The sequence below is a fragment of the Myxine glutinosa genome, chromosome 1, assembly GCF_964187855.1.
Source record: "Myxine glutinosa chromosome 1, kmMyxGlut1.1, whole genome shotgun sequence".
Lineage (NCBI taxonomy): Eukaryota > Metazoa > Chordata > Myxini > Myxiniformes > Myxinidae > Myxine > Myxine glutinosa.
This window is the reverse complement of record NC_136261.1, coordinates 216,184,086-216,195,242: the sequence shown is the minus strand read 5'-3', so window position 1 is coordinate 216,195,242 and position 11,157 is coordinate 216,184,086. Positions and strand designations below refer to the sequence as shown.

Here is an 11,157-nt window from a genome sequence, read left to right as displayed (position 1 = left end):
GTCTCTCACTATACTTTCAGGGATCATTTCTATAGTTTGTGAGTCCAGAAACGTAACTGAAAGTGAACGGACATGTTAACCCTGATGAGGAGCATAAATCTCGCTTCCTTCTCTCTCTGTGTCTCTGTGTGTCTCTGTATGTCTCTCTGTGTGTCACACATCGCCCTGATTTCTTTAAGGTGGTGTTCACCATCCTGGATGTGTGGGATCTCTGGGTCGCTGCTGAGAGATTGATCGGCTGTCTGTGCCGCTGAACTGTTCAAGAGAACTGTCCTGGGGTATACAACAAAAACAACAACAATAACAATAACAACTACTACCACTACTACTACTACTACCAATCCATGGTCCCAGGCGAATTAACAACTTTCAAAATTAGGAAGTACCAACTTGCATTCACAGACCTCAGCTATCAACAGCTTGCGCTGCTGATCCACTGGTGCAATACCCTCTGTACTCTAGGGATGCCGGCGATAGCTCACATACTCTTTGTGAAGGACACCGTGGGATTTTTAATGTCCACCAAATAAATCCGACAGACGCGACACCCACTTAACATCCATCGGAAGAACGGCACACACAATGATGAATCACCGTGCCTGTGAAACACTGGGATGACTAGGTCGGGATTTTTGGATGACTGGGATGATTTTGGTTTGGGATGACTGAGTTTATAGCTGGGTCGGGATTCAAACCGAGGCTAGACAGCTTCAAGGTGAGTTCATATGTACCTCGAGGCCATCCTGCCAGCCCGAAGATTTAATCAGAGTTCATGCCTCAAACTCAAGACCAGAGTACAAACTCGAGAGCTCATGATTTCGATTTGAACGTGGACTCGATTTGCCAGTACTCAACCAAATTACTGCTATTACTACATTACATAATCCGACTAAATATTTCCTGTTTTGTGCAGGTTACAAGCTTTTCTGAAAACACCATCTCCTTCATGATAATGAGTGCAAAACAAAACGTGGTGCATAAAAAAAAAAACTCTTTGCATGGGTTTGCTGGAGTCCTGGGCCCGGTTGCTAGAAACCCAGATAAGTACCATCCTGTGGACAAATCACCTATCCTGAGGACTAAATTTATCCACAGCATAGGTTCTGTGGCTAAAAGCCTGGATAACGTTAATCCCTGGATAAGCCAGCTATTTTTTATGATTACAGTTTGAGCAATCAGCGGATACGGAGATGCACATTTTCTCTCTGTGTCTCTCTCTCATTATGTTTTCGGGTTGTCCGTCTGTCCGTCCTTCCTTCCGTCCAGGCTAAACTTCGTTTTTCTCAGCAACCACATGTCCGATGGAGATGAAACTTTCATGGTAGGAGTGACACCCATGCAGAATGTTTTTATGATAATTGTGACATCATAGGTCACGTGGTATGGTAGCCATCTTGGATTAAACGCAAATAATGAAAAAAATATTTCTCGGAAACCGCTGAATGGCACAAAGATTTGAATCTTGGCGCATTGTCAAGTACTCCCAATAGGGAACAAAAGCATGGTAATGATGACATCATCGGTGAAGTGGTATACCAGCCATAAATGTTTGAATCGAATGCCTTATCCTAAAAATCTGAAATTGCATGTACATGATCTATGACCCATTTGTATTGAAATATTAAACTTATGACATCTTAGGTCACATGGTTTGGCAGCCATTTTGGATTGAAGGAAAATATTAAATAATTATACCTCTGAAACCCCTTACCCTATTGATGCGAAATTTTACAAATATAATCCAACACCAGTGTTGCATATTGTTTGAAAATGATGACATTGTAGGTCACGTGGTTTGACAGCCATCTTGGATAGAAAAACGAACCTTATCTGATAAAAATGAAACTTCACAAATGTGATCCACTACCCATACATATGCAGAGTCTACATTTTTTAAGGTCATATGTCACGTGGTGCGGCAGCCATATTTGTTTGAAAGCCTATATTTACAAAAATCCCTTCTCTGAAATCGCTTCTCGGATCGATATGAAACCTGTCATGGCTGGTGAAAATGTGATACTTGAAATCAGCTGAAGGGATTTAAATCAAACTCGTTTATTTTTAGGACAGTGAACGAGGGCATCTACCCGTTGTATGACTATGCGGACACATATTTAACTTTAGCCAACCTCCTTTGGCTGGGATAACGCCTTGTCCATGGTTAACGACATGTATGTAGGTTTGTCAAATTCAAAATGGCAGACCATCCAGGTTTATTCGACATCTGTTGGATGAATATTGAAAGGAAATTCCACAAACTTGATGATCCAATGTGTCAAGTACGAAAGTGCACAACAATACGAACGTGCAAACATGTTGATCCAATGTGTCATGAACAAACGTACAAACGTGTTTCTCCAATGTATCATGTACGAACGTGCAAACGTGTTAATTCAATGTGTCAAGTACGAACGTGCTCAACAATACGAACGTGCAAACGTGTTGATCCAATGTGTCATGTACGAAAATGCAAAAGTGTTGATCCAATGTGTCATGTACGAAAATGCAAGCGTGTTGATCCAATATGACATGTACGAACATGCAAACGTATTGATCCAATGTGTCATGTATGAACGTGCAAACGTGTTGATCCAATGTGTCATGTACGAAAATGCAAACGTGTTGATCCAATGTGTCATGTACGAACATGCAAACGTGTTGATCCAATGTGTCATGTACGAACATGCAAACGTGTTGATCCAGTGTGTCATGTATGAACATGCAAACGTGTTGATCCAGTGTGTCATGTATGAACGTGCAAACGTGTTGATACAATGTGTCATGTATGAACATGCAAACGTGTTGATCAAGTGTCATGTATGAACATGCAAACGTGTTGATCCAATGTGTCATGTACGAACATGCAAACGTGTTGATCCAATGTGTCATGTACGAACATGCAAACGTCTTGATCCAGTGTGTCATGTACGAACATGCAAACGTGTTGATCCAGTGTGTCATGTATGAACATGCAAACGTGTTGATCCAATGTGTCATGTATGAACATGCAAACGTGTTGACCCAAAGTGTCATGTACGAATGTTCAAACGTTCCCCATGTTCAAATCTCTTTCCGTTTCTTGGAGTTACGTCAGAGTGCAGGTGGCGCGGACATGAAATGGGCCTGCATTAATAAATGTACAACAATCTATCCGTGTCTGTCGACTTACCACAATGCTTAGTTCAATGCATCAACCATTTCACCTTCGGCTTCACTTCCTCCGCCGAGCGATAGTTGGCTCCGACATCATAGGTGTGATCGTCAATCACGCCTTCCTCTGCACATTTGTTAGACTTTCGAGTGTCGGAAAAGCTTTATATGATCTTCTGCCGCCAGACACCGCTAGGCATATCCCGTTCGGTTGAAGTAAAATTTACCTTCATCTGTCTGTAGGTGAGGGCGAGAACCACCGGAAGTAAGCTGTAACACGTGCCCTTTTGGGAAGTTACGTAGTTCCGCGGGGGTCTATTGGGACTGATTCCACCCGCCATGACTGTTTTTCAAGCGGCCGATATGGTGCAGTGCATTGTGGGATAGCATATGTCAATCAAAACGTTAACCACGCCTTTTCCAGCGTTTAGCCTTATCCGGCGGGTAACTATCCTATCCTTATCCAGCCTGAGAACAACAGTGGATTATCCTTCGGTTAGTTATCCTTGGGATAAGAAATTTAAACACATGGTAGATCTTATGTAGGGGTTAAATTATCTAAGACTTTCTAGCAGCTGGGAACTGTGATAAAAACAATTATTGACGCGTCATGGTAAAGGAAGTACCTATTCCGAATTCGAGGGAGTCATCTTGTTTGTCTACGGTACCGATATTTTATTTAGATATAAATATTTCAAAACTCTCTCTCTCTCTCTATATATACACACATATATATATATATATACATTTATATTATCATCAGATTAATCTAATGCGATCTAATAATTATCAATCCACGTCACGACGTCATCACGCGAGCAATTAAACGTGACGGTATGGCGTGAACCGGTAGAAACCAACGATATTCGTTACTGATTACGGCACTATAAATAATGCAGAATCGGCACACGACGCTACATGATTATCATTATATGGCAGGTATACGAGCATGATGAGACGGCAGATACGATCACGATGACACAGCAGGTACGAGCCGACCTGTACCTGTTCTTGTGTCGCCAGAGTGCCAGACTCAGCTTATAGTTATACCCCGTTCGGTGTGCCTAAAGTTTGCTTTCCCCTTTCGGCTTTCTAGTATGTTTGACTGCAGCTGACATGATAGCTTTGCAATGCATTGTGGGACATTGCCATCTACCAATCAAAAGTTTATTCTCACCTTATCCGGGGGATTTTTTTTTTTGTATGCAAGATCGAGGCGCGTGTAAGAGCTAACATTAATCACAAAAAACAAACGGACACATAAAAAAACATACAATATAGGGAGCGGGAGACAAGATGGTGAGAGAGAGGGAAGCACACAAGTACAAAAGTAGAGAACAGGGACATCGGGAGATCTGTGGGAGGGAGAGGGCTTGGGGGGAGGAGGCATGGGAAGGGGGGAAGAGGCATGGGAAGGGGTAGGAGAGGTATAAAACACATGGATACTGCTAGGACTTCAAGGAAAGAAGTTGGTATTTCAAAAAAGTAGATCTGGCGTGAAATTAAAGGGGGTAGAAAAGATCAAGGTTTTGGATGGGGGAAGACAAGAGATGGTGGTGAACAGCTGTATTAAAGACCTGGAGGGAGGAGTGGGATTGAAGAGAGTGAGGGAGTTTGTTCCAGAGGTGGGAGAAAAGAGGAATGAAAGAGTGAAGGTGAATAGAGAGTCTTGATTTTGGCAGTTTAACCATAAGAAGGTTGCAGGCAGATCTTGTGCGACCTGTAGGAGTATTTGGGGGACAGAGCACAGACAGGGCTGGGGGACGGGTGGGGGGGGGGGGCGCTAGGCCAGAGAGGAGTCGGTAGAAGACAGAAAGTGCACCAACCTGCCTGCGGTGAGTGAGTGAAAGGCCCTTGGAGTTAGCTTCATCGCGGGAGATTCCAATGATTCTGAAAGCTTTGGTTTCAACAGCGTGAAGCCGAGCTAGGTGTGAGGTAGGAGCACCAGCCCAGAGGGGAGAACAGTATTCCATTGAGCTGCTATCCAACTGTACTTTATACATCGGATAGTTATCCTCAGGATAAGAATCTTAACCCCAGGATAGCTCTTATCCTCTGGTTAAGTTATCCGAGCTTCTTGCAACCAGGTCCTGGTGGTCAAAGACATAAATCATGATAATGTGATCCCCAGGTAGGTAATCATGTTTTTATCTGCGACATGTCGCAGGTCTACAAGAGCTTCACGTTACTCTTGTGTTTATTGTGATTGGGGTTCTTGTTGGGGGTCGATTTTTGAAATGTGCACCTGGTTGGACAGCTGCCGGACCACACCCACATCTGTCGCTTGACTCCACCCACCGTAGCACCGAGACAAAATGATGTAGCCTCCTTGGCTTTCTGGTGGTCCTAACACATTTGGCCTGTTGGCCTCGGCTGATTATATACTGCCCGGGTTTGTTGCATCAGATTTCCATTGGCTTTGCTTGGGTCGAGTGTTATTCATGATGAGGGCCCCAAAAATCAGATCATATGTTGAATAATACTGAGGTTGAATTAAACTCTAGGTACATCATAACGGACAGTAATCAAGCATTACAATATGTAATCAAGCGTTACTTGATTACGAGTTTGGGTCGAGTGTTATTTATGATGAGGGACCCCGAAAAATCGAATTACAGTCACGGGAAAAAGTAAGTACACCCCATGTAAATTTTTGACTTTTTCAACATATTTCAACATACAGCTATTTGCTCTTCATTGAACAATATTGATAGATAAAAGTGATATAATTTAACAAATATCATGAAACATTTACATTTTGTAGTCCATTGTATAATTTAAATAAACATAAATGCAAATTTCGCATGTGGAAAAAGTAATTACACCCTTGGCTCGAATAGGTGGTATTGCCCCCTTTGGCAGAAACAACCTCAAGTAGGCATCTCTTATAACTGTCTACCAGTCTCTGGCATCGACTGGGAGAAATTTTGGCCCACTCCTCCATGCAAAATTCTTTCAGCTATGCGATGTTTGAGGGGTTTCTTCCATGCACAGCTCGTTTCAAATCCCCCCACAACATCTCGATGGGATTTAGATCCGGGCTTTCACTTGGCCATTCCAGAACCCTCCATTTCTTTCTTTTCAGCCATTCCTTGGTGGATTTACTGGTATGTTTAGGGTCATTGTCATGTTGCAAGGTCCACCTTCGGTTGAGCTTCAACTTTCTGACAGATGGCCTTACATTATCCTCAAGCACCCTCTGGTACAATGAAGAATTCATAGTGGATTCTATGATGGTGAGCTGCCCAGGCCCTGATGCAGCAAAGCTGCCCCAAACCATAATATTTCCACCACCATGCTTTACAGTTGGTATCAGGTTCTTGTGGTCAAATGCTGTCTTTGGTTTTCACCAAACATGTCTTCTGGTACTGTGGCCAAATAGCTCTACCTTTGACTCATCTGTCCAGAGCACATTGGTCCAGAAGTGCTGGTCTTTGTCGAGGTGTTCATTGGCAAACTTTAGTCTTGCCCTGATGTTCTTTCTGGACAGCAAAGGTTTCCTCCTGGCACACCTCCCATGTAGATCAAATTTGTGCAGCCTCTTTCGAATGGTAGACTCGTGCACTTTGACATCAACAGTGGCAAGAGATACCTGTAGGTCCCGTGATGACATTCTGGGGTTCTTAGAGACTTCTTTCAGCATCTTGCGGTCTGCTCTCGGACTGAACTTGCTGGGGCGGCCTGGCCTGAACAGGTTGGCAGTTGTTTGGAATCTTCTCCACTTGTAGATGATCTTCCGGACAGTCGAATGATTGATTTCAAATTGTTTGGAGATCTTTTTAAATCCCTTCCCAGACTCGTAGGCATCTATAACCTTCTTTCTGAAGCCCTCAGAGAGCTCTTTTGATCTAGGCGTGGTGACGCCGCAGACTTCAACAACAAAGAGCAAACCAAACGAAATGTCTGAGGTTTAAATAAGACAGGTTCCTCCAAGATCCTCTCCAACGATGTTCTAATCATTTGCACCTGAGCTGGTGCGCCTGATTCTAATTTTAGGTATTTGAAGTAGTGATAAATGTAGGGGTGTACTTACTTTTTCCACATGCGAAATTTGCATTGATGTTTATTTAAATTATACAATGGACTACAAAATGTAAATGTTTCATGATATTTGTTTTATTATATCACCTTTATCTATCAATATTGTTGAAATGAAGATCAAATAGCTGTATGTTGAAATATGTTGAAAAAGTCAAAACTTTACATGGGGTGTACTTACTTTTTCACGTGACTGTATATTGAGCTATTCCATTGTCTTTTCATATATGTACTTGAAATTCATGTTTTTTCCTCAGTAATTTTAGGGCACGCCAAATTCACAATTGAGTCTTTGTGCAATATGCATTTTTCAGAAGCAATGCCACTCCCTTTCAATTCGATTTAAGTCCACCTCACTTCCACCTGTTTGCCATGAAAAATATTACCAAGGAAAAAAAAAATGAATCAGTTAATGAAACCGTAGGACTAACCATTCAGTATTAGGCAGGTGACAGGTGACATTACCTTTGGGACTACCATCTTAAGCCTTGCACCTTTTCCTTGTCGACAAAAAAGGAGGAACAGGACTTGCATCAAATTTGCTCCAGGTGCACATTAAAATGAAAACTTAAGAAGCAACCTGTGAAAACATAGGCTCTAACTTTGGAAAAACGATCACGTTTGAAGCCATATCTTAAATGAAATGTCAAACGAAATGATACAGTGAGAACTAGAACCACACTCAGTAGAGAGCATATCTCCGCCAGGCTAAACAGTTCACGTTTTGTCTCCCACTGATAGGCCGGATCTGCATCTGAACCTGAACCAAAATCTAATCGGCTTGTGCTTGTCACCTAACCAACTCATCCACCAAGTTTGTCATAATGCGTCCATAACTTTATAAAATATCATGCTACATATATATATATATATATATATATATCGTTTTTTGTCCCCATCTCTCACTTGAACAATCAGTTGCAAAATTTAAAAATTCTTGTATCCAGATACGGATTCGGACCTTCACCAAAATTGAATCAATTCGTCCTTGTCACATCCCCAACCTGTCCACCAAGTTTCTTCCGAATCAGTAGATAACGTTTTGAGATGTCGTGCGATATATCAGTTTTGGTCCTATCCATCAATGGTGAAGAATCAATCAATTCTTGTATCCAGATCTTCACCAAAATCTAATCATTTCGTCCTTTTCACATCACCAACCTCTTCACCAAATTTTGTCCAAATCCGTCCACAACTTTTTGAGATATCCTGTTCACAAACAGACAGACAAACAGACAGGGATTTAAACATAACCTCCGTCCACCTTCGGTAGCGTGGGTAATAATATCAAAAAAGACACTGGTTCCCGGTTCCATCCCTAATTTTTGTTTCTCCATCCTCTGGGTGTAAATACTTTCTGAACTTTATTCATCAAATCCATTTTCTTTTGTCTCCCATTTGATCATGATTGTTTTGTCATGGGTATCTGATCATCCCAGTCATAGAAAAAGATGAAATATCTCATGGAAAGTAAATAGAGTTTGCAGGTCATCAATTTTCCAAGCTGACCTTTTGTTGCCGAGAATATGATTTGCTCGTGTCATTTCATCCTCCATTTTCCATTGATTTTTGGACAATCTTTGTGCAGACACCAGTGTCAGGCATCATTCATAGTGCATCAAACTTGTAATTGTAGATGAGATTTGGTGTTGGCACACTTATTGACATGACAAACAAATGTCAATCATGACATATATCAGCCAAAATGACAACCTCAGTTCAAATAATTGTCGGTCAGTTTAAATAAAAATGACAACCTCATTTCTATAATTCTTAATACTTTTAAGTTTTTTCATTTTTGCTCAAACACAAAGGGGTGTCTAATATTTTAGGTAGTAGGTTGTAGACAGCAACCGCTCAGGGTGGTGCTACCGTCCTGACGAAGGAGCGTTAAAGTGGTGCCCAGAACCATGTTACACTCTCCGCGTCAGGATTACTGGTCTTACCTTCTGTCTCACTCAAACTATAGTTACCGGGCTAGCTTCAATCTCTCTTTCTCGCAAACAAACACCATACACTTTTCTTCTCTTTTATTTAAGGCATGGTCTCGATGATCCCTGGTGTTGGGCTAGCGGCTAGGGTGCCGGCTTAGGATACCTAGGATCCTGGGTTCGAATCCCGGTCGATCGCTGAATTAACGCCAGGGGGGTTGACTCAACCTGCTCATCCCTTCCGAGGTCGGCTAATTGAGTACCAGTTCACTGGTAATTCCCTGTTTGTCGTTAAAGGCGGAAAAAAAGGGTTGGCGTCAGGAAGGGCATCCGGCCGTAAAACATTGCTTCAAAAAGGGGACCGAAAAAACAACAACAACCACGGTTCCCGAAAAAGGCCAACCCCCGCTTTGCGGGGAAAAATGGCCTCTAAAGGTGGTTACATGGTCTCGATGACGGATATACAGTCCGTGCCTGGAGACAACATAAAAAAAGATCATTTCTGAAATATTTTTTGAAAACTCAGAATATTTACTGGATTACAATTGAAGATAAAATACCAAACAGCTTAGATGCTAATTACAGAACATCGAGACGTGGATCATGAGACCCTCTCGAAAAGGTTACACAACTGTCACAAGTTTTTTTGTATCCAAAATCGAGGATCATTTAAGAGCCAAGTGACAAAGAGTGACAAAGCAATGTAGTGACTGGGGCAGTAGCCCCACACTTGTATTTACCAAACAAGGGAATTAACTCAACAACAACAAAAGAGGAGAGAGAGAGCAGAGGAAACAAAGTAACTGCAAGTAAGAGGAAGTTAGGTAGGATTAATTGAGGTGGGATGATTGCAGGCGGGGATGGCGGTGATTTGTATGCAGCCTGTGGCTGCTTGGACTGCATCATTTTTGAGGGCGTGGCTGTGCCGCTGATGCAGTGCCCCCCATTACCAGTCACCTGGTGCTCATTTTGCTGACCTCAGAAGGATAACAGGCTGAGTCAACCCACCTGATGTTAATTCAATTCCCTTAACAGGGGCTCAAACTCAGGACCCTAGGATCTCAAACCAGCCACCTTAACCGTTAAGCCTAAACCAGGCATGCAAGTGGTTATGAGGGAATGAGATAACTTTATGGTGCACCAATTAGTTGAAGACCTGGAGGGAATCGTGCAATTGAACAGTCTCTAGTTGGCAGTGCCACAAACGGAACATAAGAAGTACAAAGGTCTGGCGTTGAGCGGAAAGTCTGGAATTTCAGAGTTGAACCAGAAGGGGGTTACTGATGGAACACGAGGAGTTGGAGAGAGAGAGAGAGAGAGAGAGAGAGAGAGAGAGAGAGAGAGAGACAGAGACAGAGACAGAGACAGAGACAGAGACAGAGACAGAGACAGAGAGAGAGAGAGAGAGAGAGAGAGAGAGAGAGACCTTAAAGGCTGTGAGTAGTTCTGATATTTTTGAATAGCCCAGGAGCATTAGCCAAAAATGAAGGGGAAGCCAAGAAGAAATTAGTAGAAAGCTGATTTTTTGCACAGAGCTCCAGAATGTCATGTGGATACCCACAGTACAAAGTCCCACGAGTCCAACCTTGTGGCATTTTCAAAATTCAAGATGTCCACCGGTTAGACGGAAAATGCATAAATTGCGATAACTTCAGCCTAGAACCTCATAAAAGTATACTTTTTATGTCTAAATATATTTCCCCACCCCACCACTCCCACCTACTTCGGCAGCTATCACTTCGGCAGCTATGGGAATCACTCCCACCTACTTCGGCAGCTACCAAATTCCACAGCTACAGAGCATACCATGCTGTTCAGCAGTGGCAGGGGAATGAAATGCTGCCAACTGAGTGGGGGTGGCAGTACAGAGAGGGACTACTTGTTCCAATCGAGACTGATAGGCCTGTCGCCCCTGAGAAAGTGCTGAAAATGATATCTTGTGGATGCAAGGCGGGGTGTGGAAAACGATGCACTTGCTACAAGTCTGGTCTGGAGTGTACCCTCTTGTGTACTGTTTGTAATGGCCATAATTGCAAAA

The 11,157-nt window shown here is 42.6% G+C and overlaps 1 pseudogene; it reads left to right on the top strand.

The window, feature by feature from the left end:
• Nucleotides 1-4: 4 nt before the first annotated feature.
• On the top strand, nucleotides 5-181 carry LOC137419688 (small nucleolar RNA U3; annotated as a pseudogene).
• The last annotated feature ends 10,976 nt before the right edge of the window (nucleotides 182-11,157 follow it).